This window comes from Grampus griseus, assembly GCF_964374135.1.
Source record: "Grampus griseus genome assembly, chromosome: 15".
In the NCBI taxonomy this organism is placed as follows: Eukaryota; Metazoa; Chordata; class Mammalia; order Artiodactyla; family Delphinidae; genus Grampus; species Grampus griseus.
The window spans coordinates 86586230-86607203 of record NC_139009.1 but is presented as its reverse complement, the minus strand read 5'-3'; the positions used below and the strand labels follow the sequence as shown (position 1 = coordinate 86607203).

Here is a 20974-nt window from a genome sequence, read left to right as displayed (position 1 = left end):
AGGTATCGTCCCTAGAGGCAGTAAGTTCACAGCAAATGACTCGCTTCAACGTGGACGACGCACGTGACAAAAATGAAATTAAAATGTTCACCCAGGGAACAGATGGAGGAATAAGGAGGCCTCCTGGTCAGCGTAGGTCCTGCCTCTGCAGAGGGAGGGGAACACCAGGGCCCACGTGTGTCGTGACCTGGGGGGCTTCCTGCACAGATGCCACGCACCTGGGGGGGTGAGCACCACCGTACTTGAGGTCCTCTTGGACGAGGTCCCCACGCCAGCCTTCTCTCCACTCCCAACTCTGACCGACACTCTCAGCACAGCAGGAAAATGCAGCAGGAAGGCTCCGGTCAATTATCAAACTAATTTGAACACTTTTAAAAATATTGGCTCATGAATCTAAGACTCACTACAGATGGAAATGGTTTGGGGGAAAAACCCACCCGCCCTCCAGGCGGAGGGAAGGCGGAGGAAAGGAGGTGTGGGGACCGAGCAAGGCAGCCAGGCTGTGCACCTGGGGACCCTGACTCCTGGCTTCTCTGCACGGACCACCCTGAAGGGGGCCTGGTGGATAAACCCCCAGGGGACGCAGCGCAAGCGCAAAAGAGCATCGAAACCAGGAGGCGAGGGAGACAGAAACCCGTGGAGTCTGCCCCCTCCCTGTGGCCCCCAGCACCCCGCAGCTGGAACGGCCGGGCCCCTGCCCATCCCTGCCCGCATCGTGCTCCCCTCCCCCCCTTCATTCCTTCACTTTCTTTGAAAATCTTTTTAAAGGGTACACGATAAAGTGATCTCTACTCTGCCTTGAGCTGACTAGGGTTGGTCACGGAAACCCGACACAGAAGCAGGGCTGTCATTTCAGGGACAACCCCTCACCGAGGAACTCCCCCTGCCTGGTAGGGAGCACAGCCGGCTGCGGGGCAGTGAGGACCATCAGGCCCGGATGCCATCAGTCACCTTCCGCTGGGAACCACGCACGGCGGCTCCAAACCATGCGGCTGTGTCATCTCTGGAGCTTGCACGGCTCACCTGGGCACGTCACCTGTTACCGGACAACAGACAGCTCACACCCGGCTAGAGACTCTTCCCACGTACCTCTTCTAGGCGTGCAAACGTACTGGAAACGTCTTGCAACGCTTTCTCTGAAATGGTCCTTTGAGATCAGATTACTGTTTAAACAAGAGTGGTCCCGTTACCTCTGTCTCACTTGGCCAGTGACCAAAACCAAGCTAATCCTATTCCATCACCCCCTTTACGCCCCAAACAAGGCTCCAAAGAATGACCTGTTACTAACAAAAGGGACAAGACATGCTGGGGACTCCAGATGCTGTCACAGAGTCCTTTCAAGAACAGCCACCAGGGCTTCCCTGGTGGCGCAGTGGTTGAGAGTCCGCCTGCCGATGCAGAGAACACGGGTTCGTGCCCCGGTCCGGGAAGATCCCACATGCCACGGAGCGGCTGTGCCCGTGGGCCATGGCCGCTGAGCCTGCGTGTCCGGAGCCTGTGCTCCGCGATGGGACAGGCCACAACGGTGAGAGGCCCGCGTACCGCAAAAAAAAAAGAACTGCCACCAGCCTGGAAGTAAGCTCCAAGCTTGGCCTTCGGATGACCGGGAGGGAGTTCTGACAGCAGAGAGCTCTGGCCCTGTTTCACGGTCACTCTGAGGTGAGGCCTTCTGGAACCCGTCGACTCCAGGTGCCTGTCCAGAGGGGCCCTCACACCCTGGGGGAAACTGATGCTTGTACCTGACCGAGAATTGGCGCGGCCCCTTTAGAAGGGGGGGTTTTGGAAACACCTATCAAGAACCATAAAGACATCCGTACCACTTAACTCTGCAACCCCTCGCGGAGGAACTTATGTCAAGGAACAGCTCAGTAGAAGAAAAGAAATATAAAGGAGCACACAGGCACCTCATCTACTGGAGCAGGAATTTAAATGACCGAGTCAGCGGGAAGCAGCTTACACTACTGAGGGCGCTGTCCCTCTACGGGATATTGGGCAACAAGAAAACATCACCAAATTACTAATAAGGTGGGAAAATGCTCATATTAAGAAGAGTATGAAACTGTACAAATGGTCACACATAATTTCAAGGACTAATGACAAACGTGAAAAGTCTCTCTTTTAGGATGTTAAGGTGACAGGAAGCATTTTCCTTTTTAAATACGGTCTTTAAGAGTTAGTTAGTAGGTTGCCTTTATCATTAAAAGAAACTCCACCGAAAAAAAGACAAAAAGAGCAGTGCCAGAAAAGATGTCTCAAAAAGCCAGGTCTCATATGGGAAGGTGTGTGTTCAGCCTGCACGTTCATATTCGCACCTGCAGTGCTGCAAACGTACCTGCGGAGACCAGAGCAAGTGACGGGGACCATTCTGCCCCTAGGAAAGGGCAGCTGGGAGAGAGGCGGGCACAGCGGGGATGCGGGTGCCTTAGGGATGCGGGTGCCTTAGGGATGCGGGTGCCTCAGGGATGCGGGTGCCTTAGGGATGCGGGTGCACTAGGGATGCGGGTGCCTTAGGGATGCGGGTGCCTCACGGATGCGGGTGCACTAGGGATGCGGGTGCACTGGGGATGCGGGTGCACTAGGGATGCGGGTGCCTTAGGGATGCGGGTGCACTAGGGATGCGGGTGCCTTAGGGATGCGGGTGCCTCAGGGATGCGGGTGCCTCAGGGATGCGGGTGCACTAGGGATGCGGGTGCCTTAGGGATGCGGGTGCACTAAGGATGCGGGTGTCTTAGGGATGCGGGTGCCTTAGGGATGCGGGTGCACTAAGGATGCGGGTGCACTAAGGATGCGGGTGTCTTAGGGATGCGGGTGCCTTAGGGATGCGGGTGCACTAAGGATGCGGGTGCCTTAGGGATGCGGGTGCACTAGGGATGCGGGTGCACTAGAGATGCGGGTGCACTAGGGATGCGGGTGCCTTAGGGATGCGGGTGCACTAGGGATGCGGGTGCATTAGGGATGCGGGTGCCTCAGGGATGCGGGTGCCTCAGGGATGCGGGTGCACTAGGGATGCGGGTGCCTTAGGGATGCGGGTGCACTAGGGATGCGGGTGCCTAGGGATGCGGGTGCCTTAGGGATGCGGGTGCCTTAGGGATGCGGGTGCCTCAGGGATGCGGGTGCACTAGGGATGCGGGTGCACTAGGGATGCGGGTGCCTCAGGGATGCGGGTGTCTGCTGTGCCCCCCCACCTGCCTGGTGAAGACGCCCAGCCAGCCGCCACCAAGGGTCACCGCACACGTGTGCAAATACAACACACCCACGTGACAACACTCCAGAAAGGCCGCCAGGACCGCACTCGGATAAATTCCCTATTTACACGGGGCGGAGGCAGCCTGCAGGGGCACAGTCGAGAGCAATATTAGGGGAGGGCAGACGGAACGTTTGGTAAGGGTCTGCGGTCGTTACTGACGTGTTCGTCCTTGAGGAAGCGTCCTCCACAGCCCTGCAGCTGGCAGTCACAGCTCCGTGCACCAACTCTTCTTCCAAGCCACTTCTTATTTTATAACGTATTTCTGTTTAATACGGGGTCAAAAACTCCAGGGACCCTTCTGCCATTAACACCCAAGAACCAAAAAGTCAAACTCTTTAATGCGAGAGATTTTTAAAAGTCCCTGACAGTTTCCTGACGCTGGAAGTTACTCTAAACCCCTAAGTCCCGAATCCACAACCCAACCCAATCACTAGACTATTAACTCATCACAAATCCCAGAACACTATTTACATTCATTTTTTTCAGATAATAAACGGATATGTATTTTCCCACTATGACGACTGAAATAATTAAATTTACAAAAACAATGACTAGGCCTTGTATCTGATTTAAGTACAATTATTCTTAGGTTTTTCTTACAGACAAAGGATTTTATGTTATGCGCTTGGGGGATGTTCTGTCATCACCGCATGACTGGAGAGACTTCTGTGAGGCAACAGAATTAAATTACTTTCCACGATGCCCATGTGGACCAGCTCTGGCCCGAGGCCTGGGTCCCAGCAGCTCCGTCATCAGACAAGACTGCACCGGACCTGCCAGGCCCCCGCCCTGTGCCATGCACGCCCTCCCCCCGTCGGAAGGGGAGGCCCAGGGCCTCCCACTCAGGATGCTTTTAAATGGTTTTCATTTTATGCGACTGTATGAGAAGACAGGCACTAAAGTATGACTTAGAAAAAGAATTTGAGATGCACATGTGCTTCTTCAGGTATGAATACGCTAACCAAGAGGGTACGGCAGGTCTAATAACGCCCGTAATTTCAAAGGAAGATGACAGCAGCCCAAATCCCAACCACCGCAACCACCACGACGTGGTGACGCAAAAGCCCCGCTCGTTTCCCTGACGGCCGTGAACGTCACGGGCTGTGCTCCCTACTTCCACAATGGAAGGAAACACTAATTCATAGCTAGCGAAGATAAAAATGTAAGTTTTTCACCCCAAGGCCACGGACCCCCTGAAGTCCATCCTCTCCCCACGGGCCCCCGGAATAAGAACCGCCTTTGGGGAACCACTCAGAACTTCCCATGATGCCACGAACCGGGGCAGATTCAACAAATCCCTAGATTCCAGACTCGGGCGGGGCCCCAGGGAGGACCCGTCAGAGCAGAGGCTCCTGTGCTGTTGTACCAGGAACGCGTGTGGATGTGAGGAGAGAGCCCGACCCGGGAGCCCAAGGCTGGACCAGTCCCCCGCTCCTTCCCACTCCCCTGGTTTGACGCTCTGCCGCCTACTCACTACCGTTTCCTCCAGCAAGTCCTCTTCCAACTTGAAGCTGGAAGGAAGCTGAACAGACCACCTTGTTCAGCCCTGCTTCTACATACGGAATGCTGCTTCCAGCAGACTTGCTATAAAGAAAACCCAAGCCCAGCCAATTCCAAACATGCTGTCCTTAAACTCACATCAACAACCCCAGTCAAAACAAAAAAAATTCAGTGAAAGATTTTTTAACAGTTATCAGAAACTACAGGTCAAAATAGAAATCATAAATTATACTTTAACACGGAGACATGGATTTAAAGAAAATAATGTTCAAAAGAGCCACTGCAGATGTTTATATGCAGTCAATTTTAATAAACAAAATGCACTAATACAAGTTCTATGAACACGAATGAACATAACTGATTCTCTCTAATGTACATAGCTCTGGGGAGGGCGGAACGGTAAGGAGTATCCCCACAGGGCGCCTTCCACCTCCACCCTCAAAGCATACCGTCCGTGGCAGGGCGCAGGGGAGGTACAAACAGGGAAGTGAAAGAGGCTACCGGCCCTATTACACCTGACCCTCTCTGCACCCCAGAGAAAGGCCAACCACTCTTCCGCCTCATCAGCGACTGGAGGAAAGCCCCACGCCATCCCCTCCCCAGGCCAGCTGCTGAGCCCACGCCCTGCAGCCCCAATCTGCTAGCACGCACACCTGGAGCCGCGTCAGGGCACCTGGGCAGCTGGTAAGGGCCGCCAGAGCGGCTGTGTCCACAGATGCAGTGCACCTTCCCTGGGCTGGGGCCGCAGCAGGACCTCCGTCACCACTGAGCACTTCCTCTCGTGCAGGAACCATCTCAGGCCTCCGCCCCCCTTCGCCGGGTCTGCCTGAGCACAGGATGGCCATCTCAGAGCGTGAAGCATCGGGCCTGTGCCGAAACCAGGCAGATCTGCTGCTGGTTTTTATTTGCCCAAATTGGACAACGTCCGTGGACACTCCCATCGTCACACGTGCACACACTCACCTGCTCTCACTCACACACACACACACACACACACGACAGAACCATTTCAGACAAGCCTGGCACTGAGGACCGCCCTCCTCTGGCCCAGACTGACCTCTGCAGGGCAGGGTTCACGGCTGTGACTCCATTTCCCTCCACCAGACCTCTGAGGGCATTGGGCTTCCTTCCAAGACTGCAGCGCAAACAGAGGAGCCCTGGGTCACTCCCAGTGGGCCCGCAGTGGACAGCCTGGCAGAGCCGACCTCAGCCAGAAAGTCAAGGTTAGTGGGGACAAGCCACGTTGATATCATGCACCCTGGACGGGATGTGATGAAAACGGTGCTCACCCTCTGTGGTCTTCTCCCCCAAACCTGTAATCCAGCCTAATCACGAGAAAAACACAAGACAGATCCCAACAGAGGAACATTCCACAAAACACCTGACTGGTCCTCCTCGACACTGAAAATATCGTCAGAAGGAGGAAAGTCTAGGAACTGTCACACCAAGAGGAGCCTCAGGAGACACCATGAGTAAATGGAATGCGGTTTCCAGCATGGGATCCTGGGGCAGAAAAGACCATTAGGGGAAAAGTAAGAAGATCCAAAAAAGTATGGACTTTAGTTAATAAAGTACCAGTCTTGCTTCATGAGCTGTGGCCAGGGCACCAGAGTAACGGGAGATGTTAACAACAGTGGAAACCGGATGCTGGGGATGGCAACTCTCTGTACTCTCTTTGGGATTTTTCTATAAATCTAAGACTTCTCTAAAATTAAAGGTTTATTTTAAAATATATATGTACTATACATCCTACACATAAATCCATATATGCAGAGCATAACATGAACGCCTTTCGACAATTACAAAGCGCACTTCGGAAAAATTAGTAAAAAGTCTACTCGGCAAAAGGAGATAAACACATTTATTGATTAGCTCAACACGACAGTGTAAGGTTATTTACTTGGTTGAAACGGTACAACTTTTGCTGTTCTTCAGAGAACACGTGACCTGTACTTACACACATAAAATCATACTCTACACAAGTCTGTAAACGACAACAAAAACCTCGCTTCCTTGAACGAGACCCAAAAAGACTTATTCAGCAGGCATCAAATGTTCTCCTGTTAAGGTCCCTGAGAGCCAGGAATCAGTGTATTCCAAGCAATCTTTAAAACGGCCAACACAAAACTCATAGTTCAAATTAAATTCTCGTTATTCTCAAATTAAGCTTCACTTAAACACTAAGTGAATCACAAATTAATTCCAATGCATCACAAAGACTATTTTACACTAACCCATGTCATCAAAAGTTAAAGGAGGAACTGTAAACCAGTTCAGTGTGAAAGAGAGGACAAATCACTAATTATGATTTGAATTGTTTTGAATGCCAGGATTAAATTATTTCCGGATGCTAAACAGAAACACAGAAACTGGTCCACCGTCTTGCTGTTAAAAGGGAACAATGATTTGGGAACTAGATGAAGCCGAGGTCAACGACCTGAAACACTGCATTTGAAAAAATACAAAAACTAACATCTATAATGGAGCGAACAAATAGTTCACATTTCAAAGGAAACACTCGAACTCGACAATCAGGATAAAAAACAAATCTGCAAAATGCCTGAACAGGACGGATTTACAATATTCATCACCGATCCAGGCGAAGCAGTCATCTGACTAAATAAATCTTTTCTAGCTTAAAATGTAACGGCATAATGCACTTACACCGTCTTCAATTAGGAAAAAAAAAGGAATTAGAAGTATCAGTGGGCTTCCTGACACCGGCATTCCATTAAAAGCAGCAATAAGTAGTTTTGTCCTTTTTCTTTTTAAGAGCTAAAATTCGTAGGCAAATAAATCACATGTAAGCAGAGTTTACATAATCTGAAAATTACGGAGTAGTTGACCCCAAAACCACATGTTCATCCTAAGCAAACTGACAGCATGGCCTCACGCAGGCCCTGGAAGACAGCACCGTCCCGGGAAGGGAGGCTGGTGTCGGGGGAGGACAGGGTACCAGCCCCAGCTGCAATGCGGCCACAGAGCTTTACCAGCGGCAACCGGGACCATCCCTGCTCAGCGGACACTCCACGGTCTCAGGGCTACCTGACTCTCCCGAGAATATCTGAAATGAATTCTCCCTGGCCTTGAGGACTTTCCATGGTCTCCCCTGCACCACCCACAGGACCCCACAGAGAAGCACGGGCACTCATTCTGTACACTGAGGCGAGAGTCGATCGTGAACCTGCAAAATCACTCTGCTGGCTCACAAGCTCCCTGAGGGCAGGGCTCTGCGTGGTCCACCTTCCTATGTCCATAGCTCCTAGCACGGTGCTTCTGCTGTAGCCGGCACTCAAAAGTATTCACTGGGTGACAATTCAGGGACAGCAACCTAGTCCGGCAGTCTGATCTGTGGGTCAGATCGGGATGGAGAAGGCAGCCTGTGCTTTGTCCCCGCACACGTGCCCTTCGGTCCTCCAGCCAGGTTCACAAAAAGGGACCAGCAGCCTCAGTTTACCACGCGCAGGCCGGTTCAGCCCACTCTGTTTTGAAGACCCTTCTCGAATAAGGAACTGCACAGCTGCAATTTCTAAACAGGGAAGCAGAGCCACAAAAGGTCTTTGAAAACATCAGCGTTAAGTCCCTGCTTCGCAGAAGATGAGACGGAGGTGGAGAGGTGTTAGAAGTGAGCCGGGCAGCTTGGGCCAAACTAGCAGCAGGTGGACACGCGCACCCTCACTGCTCACAGGAAACCAGACGTCTCCGAGTTCACATTTAGACCAGCTATTATTGAAGTTCAGGATGAGGCTGTTTTAAGCCAGCCCCTATCATAATGAAAAGTCAGGAAGTTACTGCATGCCGGCAAACGTTTTATTTTGAGGGAGGAGGGGATTTAAAGACAAAGCCCTAAGGAAGCCCTGCGTCCGCAGCTCCAGATCCGGGGCATGACCTGACAGCAGGACCCCTGCGGCCAGCCCCCGTCCCTGTGACCCTCACGTTCCTTCTCTCCACAGTGGCCAAGTCACAGTACTTGCTCCTCCACCGATGAGTCAGGATCAAATGATACAGTGACACACACAGAACAATTAGACACACACAATGTTATGCAGCACACAACTGCAGAGTCTCCAAGTCTGTCCAGAGAGTGACTATTAATCTTTCCTAGGTCCTTCTCAGTGCACACGAGGATGGGAGGTTAAGGAAAGAAAAAGACTGCCTGTACTTGTAACCATCTCCACCGAGAAAAGTTCAAAAATTTCCAGCGTGCTCATTCTGTGTTTATCCTAGCAACAGAACAGGAAGAGAGCAGATACAAGAAGTGACCAAGTCAAAGGGGAGAGCAATACAACAGGAAATGATTTACAGAAAACAGATCTAGATCAAGCCGAGGAAACTTCTAATTGGCAGCCCTCTCGATTTCTAGGCTTCTCTGACTTGATCAAGAAAAAGAAGGGCAGAGAGAACATGACGATCCAGGCCACCGCACAGGCAGCTCTGCCACTGAGCCAGACGCTGAGTGAGACGAACAACCCAATTATCATTTTCCCTTTCCTCCTCCCTGGATAAGGTCTAATTTGTGATATTTTGGTTCTCTCTCCCCTGAAGAGTTTATTTTAGAACTATATAAAAAAAAGGAAATAAAACATTCAAAAGCTGACAGATGTGACCAGCTCAAAGATTAGCAGGCTGAACCTAGGATCTTAAAAACTTTAGTAACAACAAAAACAGGGTTTTTTTTCCTATAAACAATCACCAATTGTAAGGATTCTGAGCTAAGTAAACAGAGGTCTTTGATTAGACCAAACTCTGAAAATCAACTACCTATTAAAAGCAACTGATAAGGGACCCCATTACTTCCCCGTTTGTGGACATTCTAAAGGGAATGTGCTGTCACCACGGTTCAGCCAGGTTTCATAATGCTTCCTACAAAATCAGCATTTCATATTTATCTGGTCCAAAGAGGGAGAAGTAGAAAATTTAAAAAACAATGCATGCCATACTTTACCACCAACAATATTATAGATAAACCACGGTTAACTCAGTTATATTAAACTTTCTCCTTTATACACTTAACTGTAGAGGTGTATAAACACTGTTTAGCTTTCTAAATAGGTATTATTTTTGATGTTTATAAAACTGCAGGGAGGGCTTCCCTGGTGGCGCAGTGGTTAGGAGTCCATCTGCCAGTGCCGGGGACACGGGTTCGGGCTCCGGTCCGGGAAGATCCCACATGCCGCGGAGCAGCTGGGCCCGTGTGCCACAACTACTGAGCCTGCGAGCCACAGCTGCTGAGCCCGCACGCCACAACTGCTGGGGCCCCCGCGCCTAGAGCCCGTGCTCTGCAATGAGAGAAGCCACCGCAACTAGAGAAAGCCCATGTGCAGCAACGAAGACCCAACGCAGCCAAAAATAAATAAATAAAATAATTTATTTAAAAAAAAAACTGCAGGGAAAAAATGATCTCCAAGAGGGCAACTGTGTGAAAGAATACATGGGCCATTAATTGAAAGGTTTAAGCAAAGTACATGAGCAGTCGCTCGTAACAAGGCTACTGAAACACTGACTTTTCAGGCCAGTTAACCCTCTGGTGTGGGGACAGTCTGCTGCATTGTGTGAAGCTGGGTAGCATCCCTTGTCTTTGCCCACTGGATACCAGGACCACTCTCCAGTCCTGACAACTGGAAAATGTCCTCAGACACCACCAATTGTCCAGAGGGGCAGAACCACCCCTGGTCGAGAACCACTAACTTACATACAAGAGTAGAGGGTCACGTCTCAAGTTCCTTTTTTTTTTTTTTTAATTATTTGTTTACTTACTTATTTTGGCCGCGCTCTGCGGCATGCGGGATCTTAGTTCCCCAACCAGGGATCGAACCCATGTCCCCTGCATTGGGAGCGCAGAGTCTTAACCACCGGACTGCCAGGGAAGTCCCATCAAGTTTCTTTTTTTAATATTAACACCTGAAAAGGTATCCTCTTGTATTTGCCAAAGTGAATTGCTTTTATTTCTTAACCCAAATCTACCAGCTAGGAAAATTCAAAAACGAATGGGAATTTTCAGGTATGCAGTATGTTGAAAACATTTTCTGCCTTTGACTGTAACAACCCTCTCCGACCTGAGACATTAAGGAAAAGAGGATCTCCTTCTTCCAGAAAGCAGGGCAGCCTTCCCTCCCGGGGCTGAGCTCGCCTGGCGCAAGGCACAGTCAAGTTCAAGCAGCGGAGCCGTCATCTACGACCCTCGACGGAGCCTCAGTTCCACCCAGGCACCCTTCAAAGTGAAAATGACAACAGCAGAGGGTCTGTTGTCCTTCGCCCAGTTTTAAGAGGACAGTTTCTTTATAGTCACCACCGGGTCTTATCTCCTGAACCATATGAAAGAGACCTACGATGGAGACCCTAAGAAGGGAAATGACGCAGCACAGACGTCTTAATAAAGGGAGGGGAGCTTGTACACACAAGCCAGGCCAGTCCGGAGAAGGCAGTAAGTGAACACATAAAGGAAAACCACCCGACTGCAGGTAAGGAAGGCAGATGACTTAAGCTGCATGGCCAGGGTCGGGGAATCACACACGAATGTGAAATACAGGGAAGAACCAAAAGAAAGGAAAAATCTGCTTTTATAGCCGTCTTGCCAGATTCTGCTCCAAGTATGTCCCTTAAAAAAGAAAGCAGGGCTTCCCTGGTGGCACAGTGGTTGAGAGTCCGCCTGCCGATGCAGGGGACACGGGTTCGTGCCCCGGTCCGGGAGGATCCCACATGCCGCGGAGCGGCTGGGCCCGTGAGCCATGGCCGCTGAGCCTGCGCGTCCGGAGCCTGTGCTCCGCAACGGGAGAGGCCACAACAGTGAGAGGCCCGCGTACCGCAAAAAAAAGAAAGAAAGAAAGCAGTTTGGTGAAAATTCACTATTCACCTATATCAAATGTCCTGAAACTGATTCTAAAGTAACTCCCTGAATCCCTCGTTATTTCGCGGTCTCTTAAAAATACTCCAGCAGTTTGCAGTTTTTACGTCCATGTCCCCAAGCTGGTTCCCATCACTCAGAGCAACAAGAGAGCTGTTTATCCCCAATCTCGACATCTCCCCACCACCCCTGCCCCCAACACACACGGACTTGAAAACAGGGACACAAGCTTTTAAAGGGACTGCCCTTAAAACGAACACAGCTGGAAAGGGGGAAAGAGAGACAGAACCGCTCTTCTGTAGCCAGGCTTGCAAGTGACGTAATTAAAATATCTGTTGACTTGCAGACATCCTTAAACGCTCAGCCAAAACTCACAGGATACGAAACTGAGGCACATCCTTCAAGGAAGATCGATGCCGACACTGATGGGCTTCGTCCAATGAGACAGCCGCTGGCGCCTTCTCTACGCGTCTCACGCCCATCTCTCCCTCTTCTAAGATTCCTCCTGAGCTGGCCGCCCTCACCGCGGCTGGGAGAATTATTAAGCTTGTTTAAGTAAATAAATCTTTGCTGCTCCTCCTGGGACAGGCTGCATGGAGAGAAGCAGCTGGACTGCAGATCTAAGCCTGTGAATTCAGAGAGCCTGCCCGCGTGACAGCCCATCGGAGACCGCCTTCCCGACCTGGAAACACACAGAAGTCCCCCCCACAGCACCAGACTCTCGATTGTACGTCAGTTCCATCTGCCCTGAGGGGAGGCTACCCAGTGCTTCCAGGGCCCTCCAACAACGGAAGGGCAAGTTTAGGATGGTCCGGCACTACGAGCCTCGCTTAGGACGGCAGCCGATGTCGAAGTTCCCACAAAGTTAGCTCAGCAGTCTTGCAAAATTCCAAATCACCTGAGAATTCATCAGAAAAGCAAATTCTCAGGCCCCCCTGCAGACACACTCTGGTGTGTGTCCAGCCATGTGAGTCTGAAGGAACCCTCCAGGGGTTGCTGAGGCCCTGCTCTGGGCTGGAGAGTATGCCTGTCTGGGGGTACTCAGAAAGGAGGGCTCAGCAACCCCTGGAGGGTACTCAGAAAGGAGGGCTGGCGGGCACGAGCTGCAAGGCCCGGGACGCTCACGGGTCCGCCTCTGTGACTCTCCGCGGCACACCCGCCAGGACCACTGGAGCAGCCGGTGCTTATTCACGATGTCCTTCCAAAGTCCAGGGCCTCCAGCATAACTTGGCTGGTAAGAGGTTCCCAGAATGAACGACCTCCAAGCTCTGCTCCCTATCAATGGTTTTCCATTATGTTCCTCCAATCTTACACCACCATAAAAGTTTACAGCTCTGTTTACGCATTTTCAGATACACCTTAATGAAGAGATGGTGGCCTAGCTTAGTGGATAAGAGCAGAGCCTCAGAAGTCAGACAGCCTGAGTGTGAATTCCAGATCTGCCACTGACCAGCTCTGGAACCTTCGGCAGCCTGACCTGCTATGTCTCCATATCCTCGACTATAAAGAGAAACACAGCAAGAAATCACACTCAGGCTTTTTTTTATAGAAATTTATTTATTTTTATTTATTTATTATTTTTGGCTGTGTCGGGTCTTCGTTGCTGTGCGCAGGCTTCTCATTGCGGTGGCTTCTCTTGTCACGGGACACGGGCTCTAGGTGCATGGGCTTCACTAGTTGTGGCACGCGGGCTCTAGAGCGCAGGCTCAGTAGTTGTGGCGCATGGGCTTAGTTGCTCTGCGGCACGTGGGATCCACCCAGACCGGGGCACGAACCCGCGTCCCCCGCACCGGCAGGCGGACTCCCAACCACTGCGCCACCAGGAAAGCCCCACACTCAATTTTTGAAGGCATTCAATGAGCTAGTATTTTGTGTAACGTGGTCAGCACAGTCACTACAACGTGTGGTGTGTGTGCGTTAGGGAAGAAGCCCGTGATCACTAAAGAAATATGACTTTTAGGTTCTATACTTAGAAATTAAGTACTTAAATATATCGGAAATACACTGAACACTAACATTCCCAAAAAGTTATTTTGCATTGGTAACGTAACCTCTAGAATTCTACACACATTTGAAAACATTTGTAAAATATACAAGTATCCTGATTATCGGTAACCACATCTGGTTTGAGCACTCTAAAACTGCTTGAGTGCCTGCAATACCACAGTATTCCTTACAGCTACAGATGACACCTTTCCCACTACAGAATGATAATTACCATTATTATGATCCCAGGCTGCTTCCTCTATGTCTTTTCAGCTATCTCAACTCAGGAAAACACAGGCTAAACGAAGCTTGCATCATTAAAGGGTACAGACCTGTGCCCTCCAGCACGCAGCCACCAGCCTCGTGGGGCCGCTGAACACCCCAATGTTGCGAGGGGAGAGGCACGCCACGAACGGAGAACACGTGCCGGCTTTCAAAGACTTCACGCGAATAGGAGAATGTGAACCGTCACATTAATAACGTTTTATGTTGAACACGTGGAAATAAAGATACTTTGGCTCTACCAGGTAAAAGAACAGACTGTGAAAATTAGTCTCACTTGTTTCCTTTTACATCTTTAACGTGGCTACTAGACAGTTAAAAGCCCCCCTGTGGCTCGCGTTATATTTCAATGGGACAGCACAGCTCTTGACAATCTTCAAGGGGCGTTTTCAGGAAACACCCCACATGAAAACAGACACAGGCAGCGTTTTCGGCGCCAGCCTCTCCTCCTTCCTTAAGGGTCAGGTATAGTTCCGGGGCACTTGCGCCGTGATGCTGTTATTACAAGGGTAACACTGAATCGGCCCCAAAGTACAGAAGTCTTTAAAAATAAACTCACAATAAACGTTATCACAACTAGCAGGCTGCCATCCAGTGTGTAGTGGGGGCGGGGAAGCATATTTAGAGGCTGAGAAAGCAGTGAGGAGCCCGTGGCGCAGGCCCACAGTAGCCACATTGAGGACGGGGGACGCTGACCCGAGGGCAGTGGGGAGCCAGCGATGGGACCACGGCCAGGCTCGGGTACCCGGGCGCAATGAGCAGGGTGGTAGGCGTGGTGAAAGAGGTGTTCCGCCAGTGCAAGTGAGAGGGGAAGTACCGCAGGGCTCAAGTGTAAGAGATCTTTTGGAGGTAAAATTAATAAGATTGGGATTTGGGAGGCAAGGGAGAGTCCAGGATGACGCAGTGAGTCAATGCTGGGGACATTAACGAGAAGGCAGGCAGGTCAGGAGGCGGTGCCAACAGCTGTGATGTTCAGAGTTTTCAGTGGAAATGACCGGAGGGAGGTCGGATGATTCACTGGAATGACCGACTGAGTCAGGAGTGAACAGGTTTGCAGCTGGAGAGCTGCGGTCACACAGGTGATCACCTAGAACAGCTCCCACCGGCCCAGGCCAGCAACACAGGCAGCGATCAGCGTGGACGTCACCAAACCCTCCCGTACCCGCCAAGGGGACGCTGGCTCCCAGCAGATCCACAGTCTTAGCAGCAGCCCCAGCGATGCTCCTGGCCCCAGGTTCCATCCGTGGCCAGGAAACGCTCTCGTTTCCATACCAAATCCAGCACTTTCCGTACATCTTGTATTTGACCATGATCCTGATCCAAAAACCCTGCTGCAGCTGAGCCAACACCGGCTGAGGGGAAGCGTCCACAAACGGAATCGGTCAGGGCTAGTTCTCTCTCCTAATGGTTCTCCTCAAAGCCTGAAGCATCTGGATCCCAGCAGCCGCCTTCCCCGCGTGTGGAGGCTGCGTGATGAACGCTGAGCTGCCAGCCCCTCCCCTCCCCGCCACAGATGTCCTCAAGCACCAGATTCCAGATCGGGGTGACAGAAGCCACAGGAAGCCCTAAAATCATCAGCCTGGTTTTGAACAGAGTGACGCACTGTTATGAACTGAACTGCCCCCCGAATTCACATGCTGAAGCCCTCACCCCCGACGTGCCTGCATCTGCAGAAAGAGCCCTGGCAGCAACTAAAGTTCAATGAGGTCAGAGGGGTGGGGCCCTAACCCAACAGGACTGGTGTCCTCCTAGGAAGAGGAACAGACGCCAGAACGCCCCACATGCAGGGCGTGTGAGGACACAGCAGGAAGAGAGGCTCACCGAGAACTGAGTCTGCCAGCACCTGGATCCTCACTTTACAGCCTCCAGAAGGGCGAGAAATAAGCTTCTTTTTCACGCTCAGCCTGTGGGATCTGTGAGGGCAGCCTGAGCAGGCGTGCACACACTGAATGGGGACAAGCGCCCTTCAACTCGCAGAGAATGTCCAGGCCAATGGGCTCAGACACCAAAATCAGGACAGGAGGTCACCTCCAGAGTGAACTCACCTGCCCGCCTTGCTCCCACCTGCAGCCGGGCAGGGGCCCACACGCTCCACCCATCAGGACCTGCGGCAGACCCGCAGCCTCCCAGGGACTACCACGCCCAGCACCTCTGGGGGTCGTCTCCTCCTGCTGAGCAGCCAAGGGGCTCTGTCACCCCGCCACTGTCTCTGGGCTCCGGGGTCCTCACACAGACATCAGGGCCGGAGCCCACGTCACCATGTTATTTCGATACTAAGTATGGTGGTGGATGGGAAAGCTAATTGGTAAGCCATAATCTTCCATCTGAACACTAGTACCTGTTATTTTTATCTGACTTGGGCGTTTCAGATCTTCCTTTAACTACCAACCAGCAAAACGATCCCACTTTCCAAAACTCTCAAAAGGGGAAATTGCAGTATTTCGATTCTGAGTGCACTTGAAGCTTCTTTTCTTAAAAACATTAAAAAATGGTATAAAAAGAGGTAAGAGGACACTACATGGCTAGCTTACCAGGCCAGGATAACAAATGCTCTGTCCAGAGTTTCCAGTTCAGGTTAACCTGGACAGACAACCTATTGAAAAGTAAAATATTTAGGCATCCCACCAGGGGGTGATGTAGCTGGTTTGCTTTTCATCTTGCTTTTTTTTTTTTTTTAAATTAATTTTAGCTTCAGGACTATAAATGACTCGTTTGACAGAGAATTTACCAAATAGAGAGGCCACCAGACCAAATCCTCCCATTGTCTGGACCTGGACGTGCTGGAAGGAAAACCTTATGAACCTAGAGCCTTAATGACTGACAGGCTCAGAACTCGATATTCACGTGTTCAGTCAGTATTTTCTGGGCATCCGTGTGTACAAGGAATGAACACAAGCCACGGGGCCAACTGTGGCAAATGCATGTGTGTGCGTTGGGGGAGGGAGTTATAACTGGTTAATGTTAATTATACCTTCAGAAATTGACACACTTTGGGATCCATTCAAAGTGAAACGCAGGAAAAGAAAAAAACAGTCTCATTTTTAAAACTGTGTTACTAAAATGGCCTAAAGAAACAAGAAACTATCTTTACTTTAGCTCCATACTTTGAAACCGTTAAATGGCTCTCCTGACCTCCTTCTAAACTGTCTTAACTCAAGCATTTAACAGTATCAGCACGATGTCATTTTTAGCCTTTGAAAACAGGCCACAAAGGGTTTCCATCACTCATTTTAGGAAAGAGAAACATTTTGGAAGGGCCATTTGCAACTCATCTGGATGGGAAAACTCATCTTGCAAGCCTCGGATTTGAGTCGTGGGGAGTTTCCAGTTCATCTGTGAAGAAAGTCAGCTTACTAGATTTCCAAACGTGGTCCACCACCCTACCCTGCAGTTCTAGCGAGCAATCTTCTGCTTGATTTTTCTTATAGGAGAAGCATCTCACCGGCCCTCTCCCCTGGTTCACGGGAGGCCATTCTGGGCAGTGAGAAGCATGCATATCCCGGAGAAACATGTGTAACACAGCCTCATCCAGCCAATGCTAATGAAGTGACCGAGGAGAAAGCTCCAGGTCATTCTGGGCGATGGAGAAGACGTCAGGGTATTTTAAAAGGTTATCCAGTTTGTATACACACGAGGAAGACTTCAGGTATGTTTACAGTGGATGACAGCACGTCTCAAATACTGTGTACATGTGATCTGTTTGTTGGAAAACCTCAATAATCGCCCAATGCAAATATTTTAACAGAGGCTGGGAAATGTGGCAGCTTCAAAGAGATGAGGGATGAAGAGAACTGAAGTACAGGGCACGTAAAAAAGAAAACCTCAAAGCCTGACAAATGAGCACAGCTAGTTGCGATCACCTTCATCAGGCCCCACCTTAAATGCGGAGCGAAGGGGACGGGTCAGCCTATCCTCCAGATGGCAATGTCATCCCGTGGCCCAGAATCAATCCTGCTGAGTACTTAGGTAGCAGCTGAGACGCTCGGGGCCCAGGTGAGGCCTCTAGGTTACTACCAGCTCACAGCTGCTTTAAGTTCCCAATTTCAGCCTCAACTAGCTGCAGCCAGAGGACCACTAAGATCCGGCCACTTTCTTCAAAACTACATCTAACTAACCTGGAGGAGAGAAACATCACAGTAGGATTTTCCCTCCTGGTCACTAATTCAGAAACACGGTTAACACCCACACCTGGGGAAACCCCTGTTCCAAACACCTAAAAGCCTACACCGACAGCTGAGTCTCCTGGTTAGGCCCACTCGACCTGCTCGTGTTCACTGGCTGCTACCCTCTTTATACGACCCCACCACCCATGCCTGAATCCTGTCATTCATTTACCCGTTCATCTAGGGCCCCTGGGTAAGTGAATTAAGGGAGTGTTCAGAAGCAAAGTTTAGGTCTGCTTTGATAAGTTAATTTCAGCCCATATTAATTTCATTTTCAGTCGTTTTAAGTCCTGTTGCTTACGATATCAAATGCAGTGGGATGAAACACACCCTGAATAACTCTCATTCCTACCAAAATCCCTTTGGCGAAGCCCAGGAGAAAGCTACACTGGGTCGGGACCAGGTAAGGACCCCCCTACCTGTGGGTCCCGCAAGCCACACCCGGTGGCCTCTCGGGGTGCGGTTTCTTTGGGGTCAAAGGAAGGGGTGGGCCTGCGCGGGCCCAGCGCTGCGGCCTGCTCATCCCGTTGTGCAGACGCAAACTTGCCAGGTTCAGCCTTAAACCTGTTGGCAAAATAAACAAAGCCAAATACGGGGGACACTGCCGACCTGACCTGTCCTGGGTGCCAGAGGCCGACCCGCGCCCGCTCCTGCTTTGTCCCCAGCGCTGTAGAGACGCCAGTGAGTCCGGAACCCCCGGGCACCCGCGCAGCCCTTCCAGGGCGATCTCCACGGTCCACAAACGAAAGCGTTTTGCGATCACACCCCCCGCACACTCCACGCCGACTGCGCTCACCAGGGGAGTTACCGTCTACGCCCTCAAGTCACACACCGAATTCTTCCAGAACCTCTGGGTGGTTCGATCGCCCAGAATAAGCCCAGGGCAGCGCGATCGTGAGAAACTTTGTTTCCGGGGCCGGTGATCTCGGGCAAGATGCGGAGCCCGGCCCCGGCACAAAGCGCCCCGGCCCGGAGAGCCTCCCGTACGCCAAGTGACAGCAGCTCCGCAAGGGTTCGCAAACAGTCGCGACCCACAGAAGTTCCGGGGGCCGCGCTCGCCTCCCGCGTCCTGAGCGGAGCCTGCGATCCGCGCGGTCCTCCCCGGGGGCTGGCCCGGCCCCCGCTCCGCGCCCCCGCGCGGGCCCAGTCCCGGGACCGCCGCGCAGGCCCGCCCAGCCCGCCCGGCCCAGGGAGGGGACGAGCCGGAGATGCCGGCGGCCGCGGGGCCAGGCCGCGAGGGCACCCGGCCCCCGGCCCCGGCGCGCCCCGCCCCGCCAGCCCCGCGGCGCTGCAACTCCGAGAGCGGCCCAAGTTGGCGGCCTCCGCCCCGGCCCCGGCCCCGGCCCCGGTCCCCGGTCCCCCGTCCCCGCCCCGGCCCCGCTTACCTCGCGCGCCGCCCGCCGAGGCCGGGGCAGCGGCGCGGGTCCCGGGCGGCGGCCGCGCTGCGCCCGCCCAGGCGCCGCTCTTTGTCTGCGCCCCTCGCTCCTCCCGCCGCTCGGCGAACGCTCAGGCCCGGGCGGACCCCGCGGGCCCGGCCGACCCCCGCCGCCGAGCCCCGCGCCCGCCGGCCCGCTCTGCTCCGGCCTCCGCTCCCGCCGCGGCGCCCCCGCCCCTCCCGGCAGCGCCCGCCGCGCGCCCTTCCTCCTCCGCCTCCTCCGCTCCGCCCCGTGACGCCGCCGGGGCCGCCCAGGCCCGCGCGTCCGCCGCCCGGGACCCACCTGGGCGCGCACGGCGGCCGGGCTCGGGCGGCGCTGGGACCGGCGCGGGGTTCGCGGCTCGCGGCTCGGCCGGGGGCGCAGCCCGGCCCGGGGGACCCTGCGCGGAGCCGAGCGGGGCGCGGAGGGGAGGGGAGGCCCCGCTCCGACCCTGCGCGCTGGCGGAGCGAATAGGAGGACGGGAGAGGCGAGCAAGGCAGCAACTTCGGTATCGAAGGACCGGCGGGTGGTCTTTCCATCGTCTTTTTGTTTGATTTTCTTATCGGGACGCCCTGGGGCTCGGCCACCGCCCCCCTCCCGGAAGCCTTCGCCTGGCACCCTCGGCGAGGCAGGCCTGCGGTCCATCAGAAAAGTGACTTACAGAAAAATGTCACTTCCTCTCTGTAACTGCTTCTGGGCATTTTTATTTGTTTGCCTTGTATCTATTTACTTTCCCAACCAGACACTTTTGGACTCTCTATTATCGTCGGAAGCACTTCTTAAAAGCAGGGGAGGAAACCCAAAGTGTGTGCCTGAGTTCCCTCGTGTCCAGCTCGAGCCCGCCCACCGGGCAGAATCCTGGAAGGAGCTGTAGGAATGTGGGCCCCAGAAGGAGTTGTCACTGGTAGTGGGACCCTCCGGTCACCTGGCCACATGCTTACCTGTAACCCCAGAGGAGAGGGAAAGACGCAAGGTTCCTTAAACAGGCACATGTATCCAGATGTCTGTCATCAATCCCCTCCCCATATGGCTTCCCAAAAGGAAATCCTGGTATTCAAATGATTCTGATTTCCTGGTGGAATAGCCCGGTTCCATGTTAATGAGATTCCTTCTTAGGCTCCTGGTTTCTCATTATATTAAAGCAATAATAGTTTACCCAAGGTGACAAGGCGTTGTCACTGAACGAACGGCTCATGCCCTTCCTTGTTCCCCAACAGAAGTACCCAAGGAGGGTCCTTGGAGCCCGTATAACTTTGAAGTCGCAGTTGAGTGGTTGACTCTCTGCTTCTTCAACTCTGGAACAAGTGTTTCTGAACCTATCTAAAATCTATCAAATGGGGAGATGATATTTACCTCGCTCCCCTGTAAGTCCCCGGCATGCTTCCTGGCAGTAGGAAGCCGTCAGTGGTCAGTGGCTGGAGGGGATACAGTGCACTGAGCCAGGATGGGTCCAAAGTCAGGGAGTTGGACAGCCAGCTGCTCCATGGTGTTGAGAAAGAAGCTCCCTCAGTCCATTGTTTTGTGAAAACTTTGTCTT

At 52.4% G+C, this 20974-nt stretch overlaps 1 protein-coding gene across 5 annotated transcripts in view; it reads right to left on the bottom strand.

Moving 5' to 3' along the window:
• NCK2 (NCK adaptor protein 2) overlaps positions 1 to 20174 on the bottom strand; it is a 135458-nt gene extending 115284 nt beyond the window's left edge. For 4 of the 5 annotated variants that reach the window (XM_082672902.1, XM_082672905.1, XM_082672904.1 and 1 more), the window contains exon 1: positions 19408 to 19614. The gene's annotated coding sequence lies outside the window, so the exon portion shown is untranslated. Of the gene's footprint in view, positions 1 to 19407; positions 19615 to 20098 lie in introns of those variants that run through there. The other variant, XM_082672903.1, reaches the window with a different exon arrangement.
• Between the last annotated feature and the right edge of the window lie 800 nt (positions 20175 to 20974).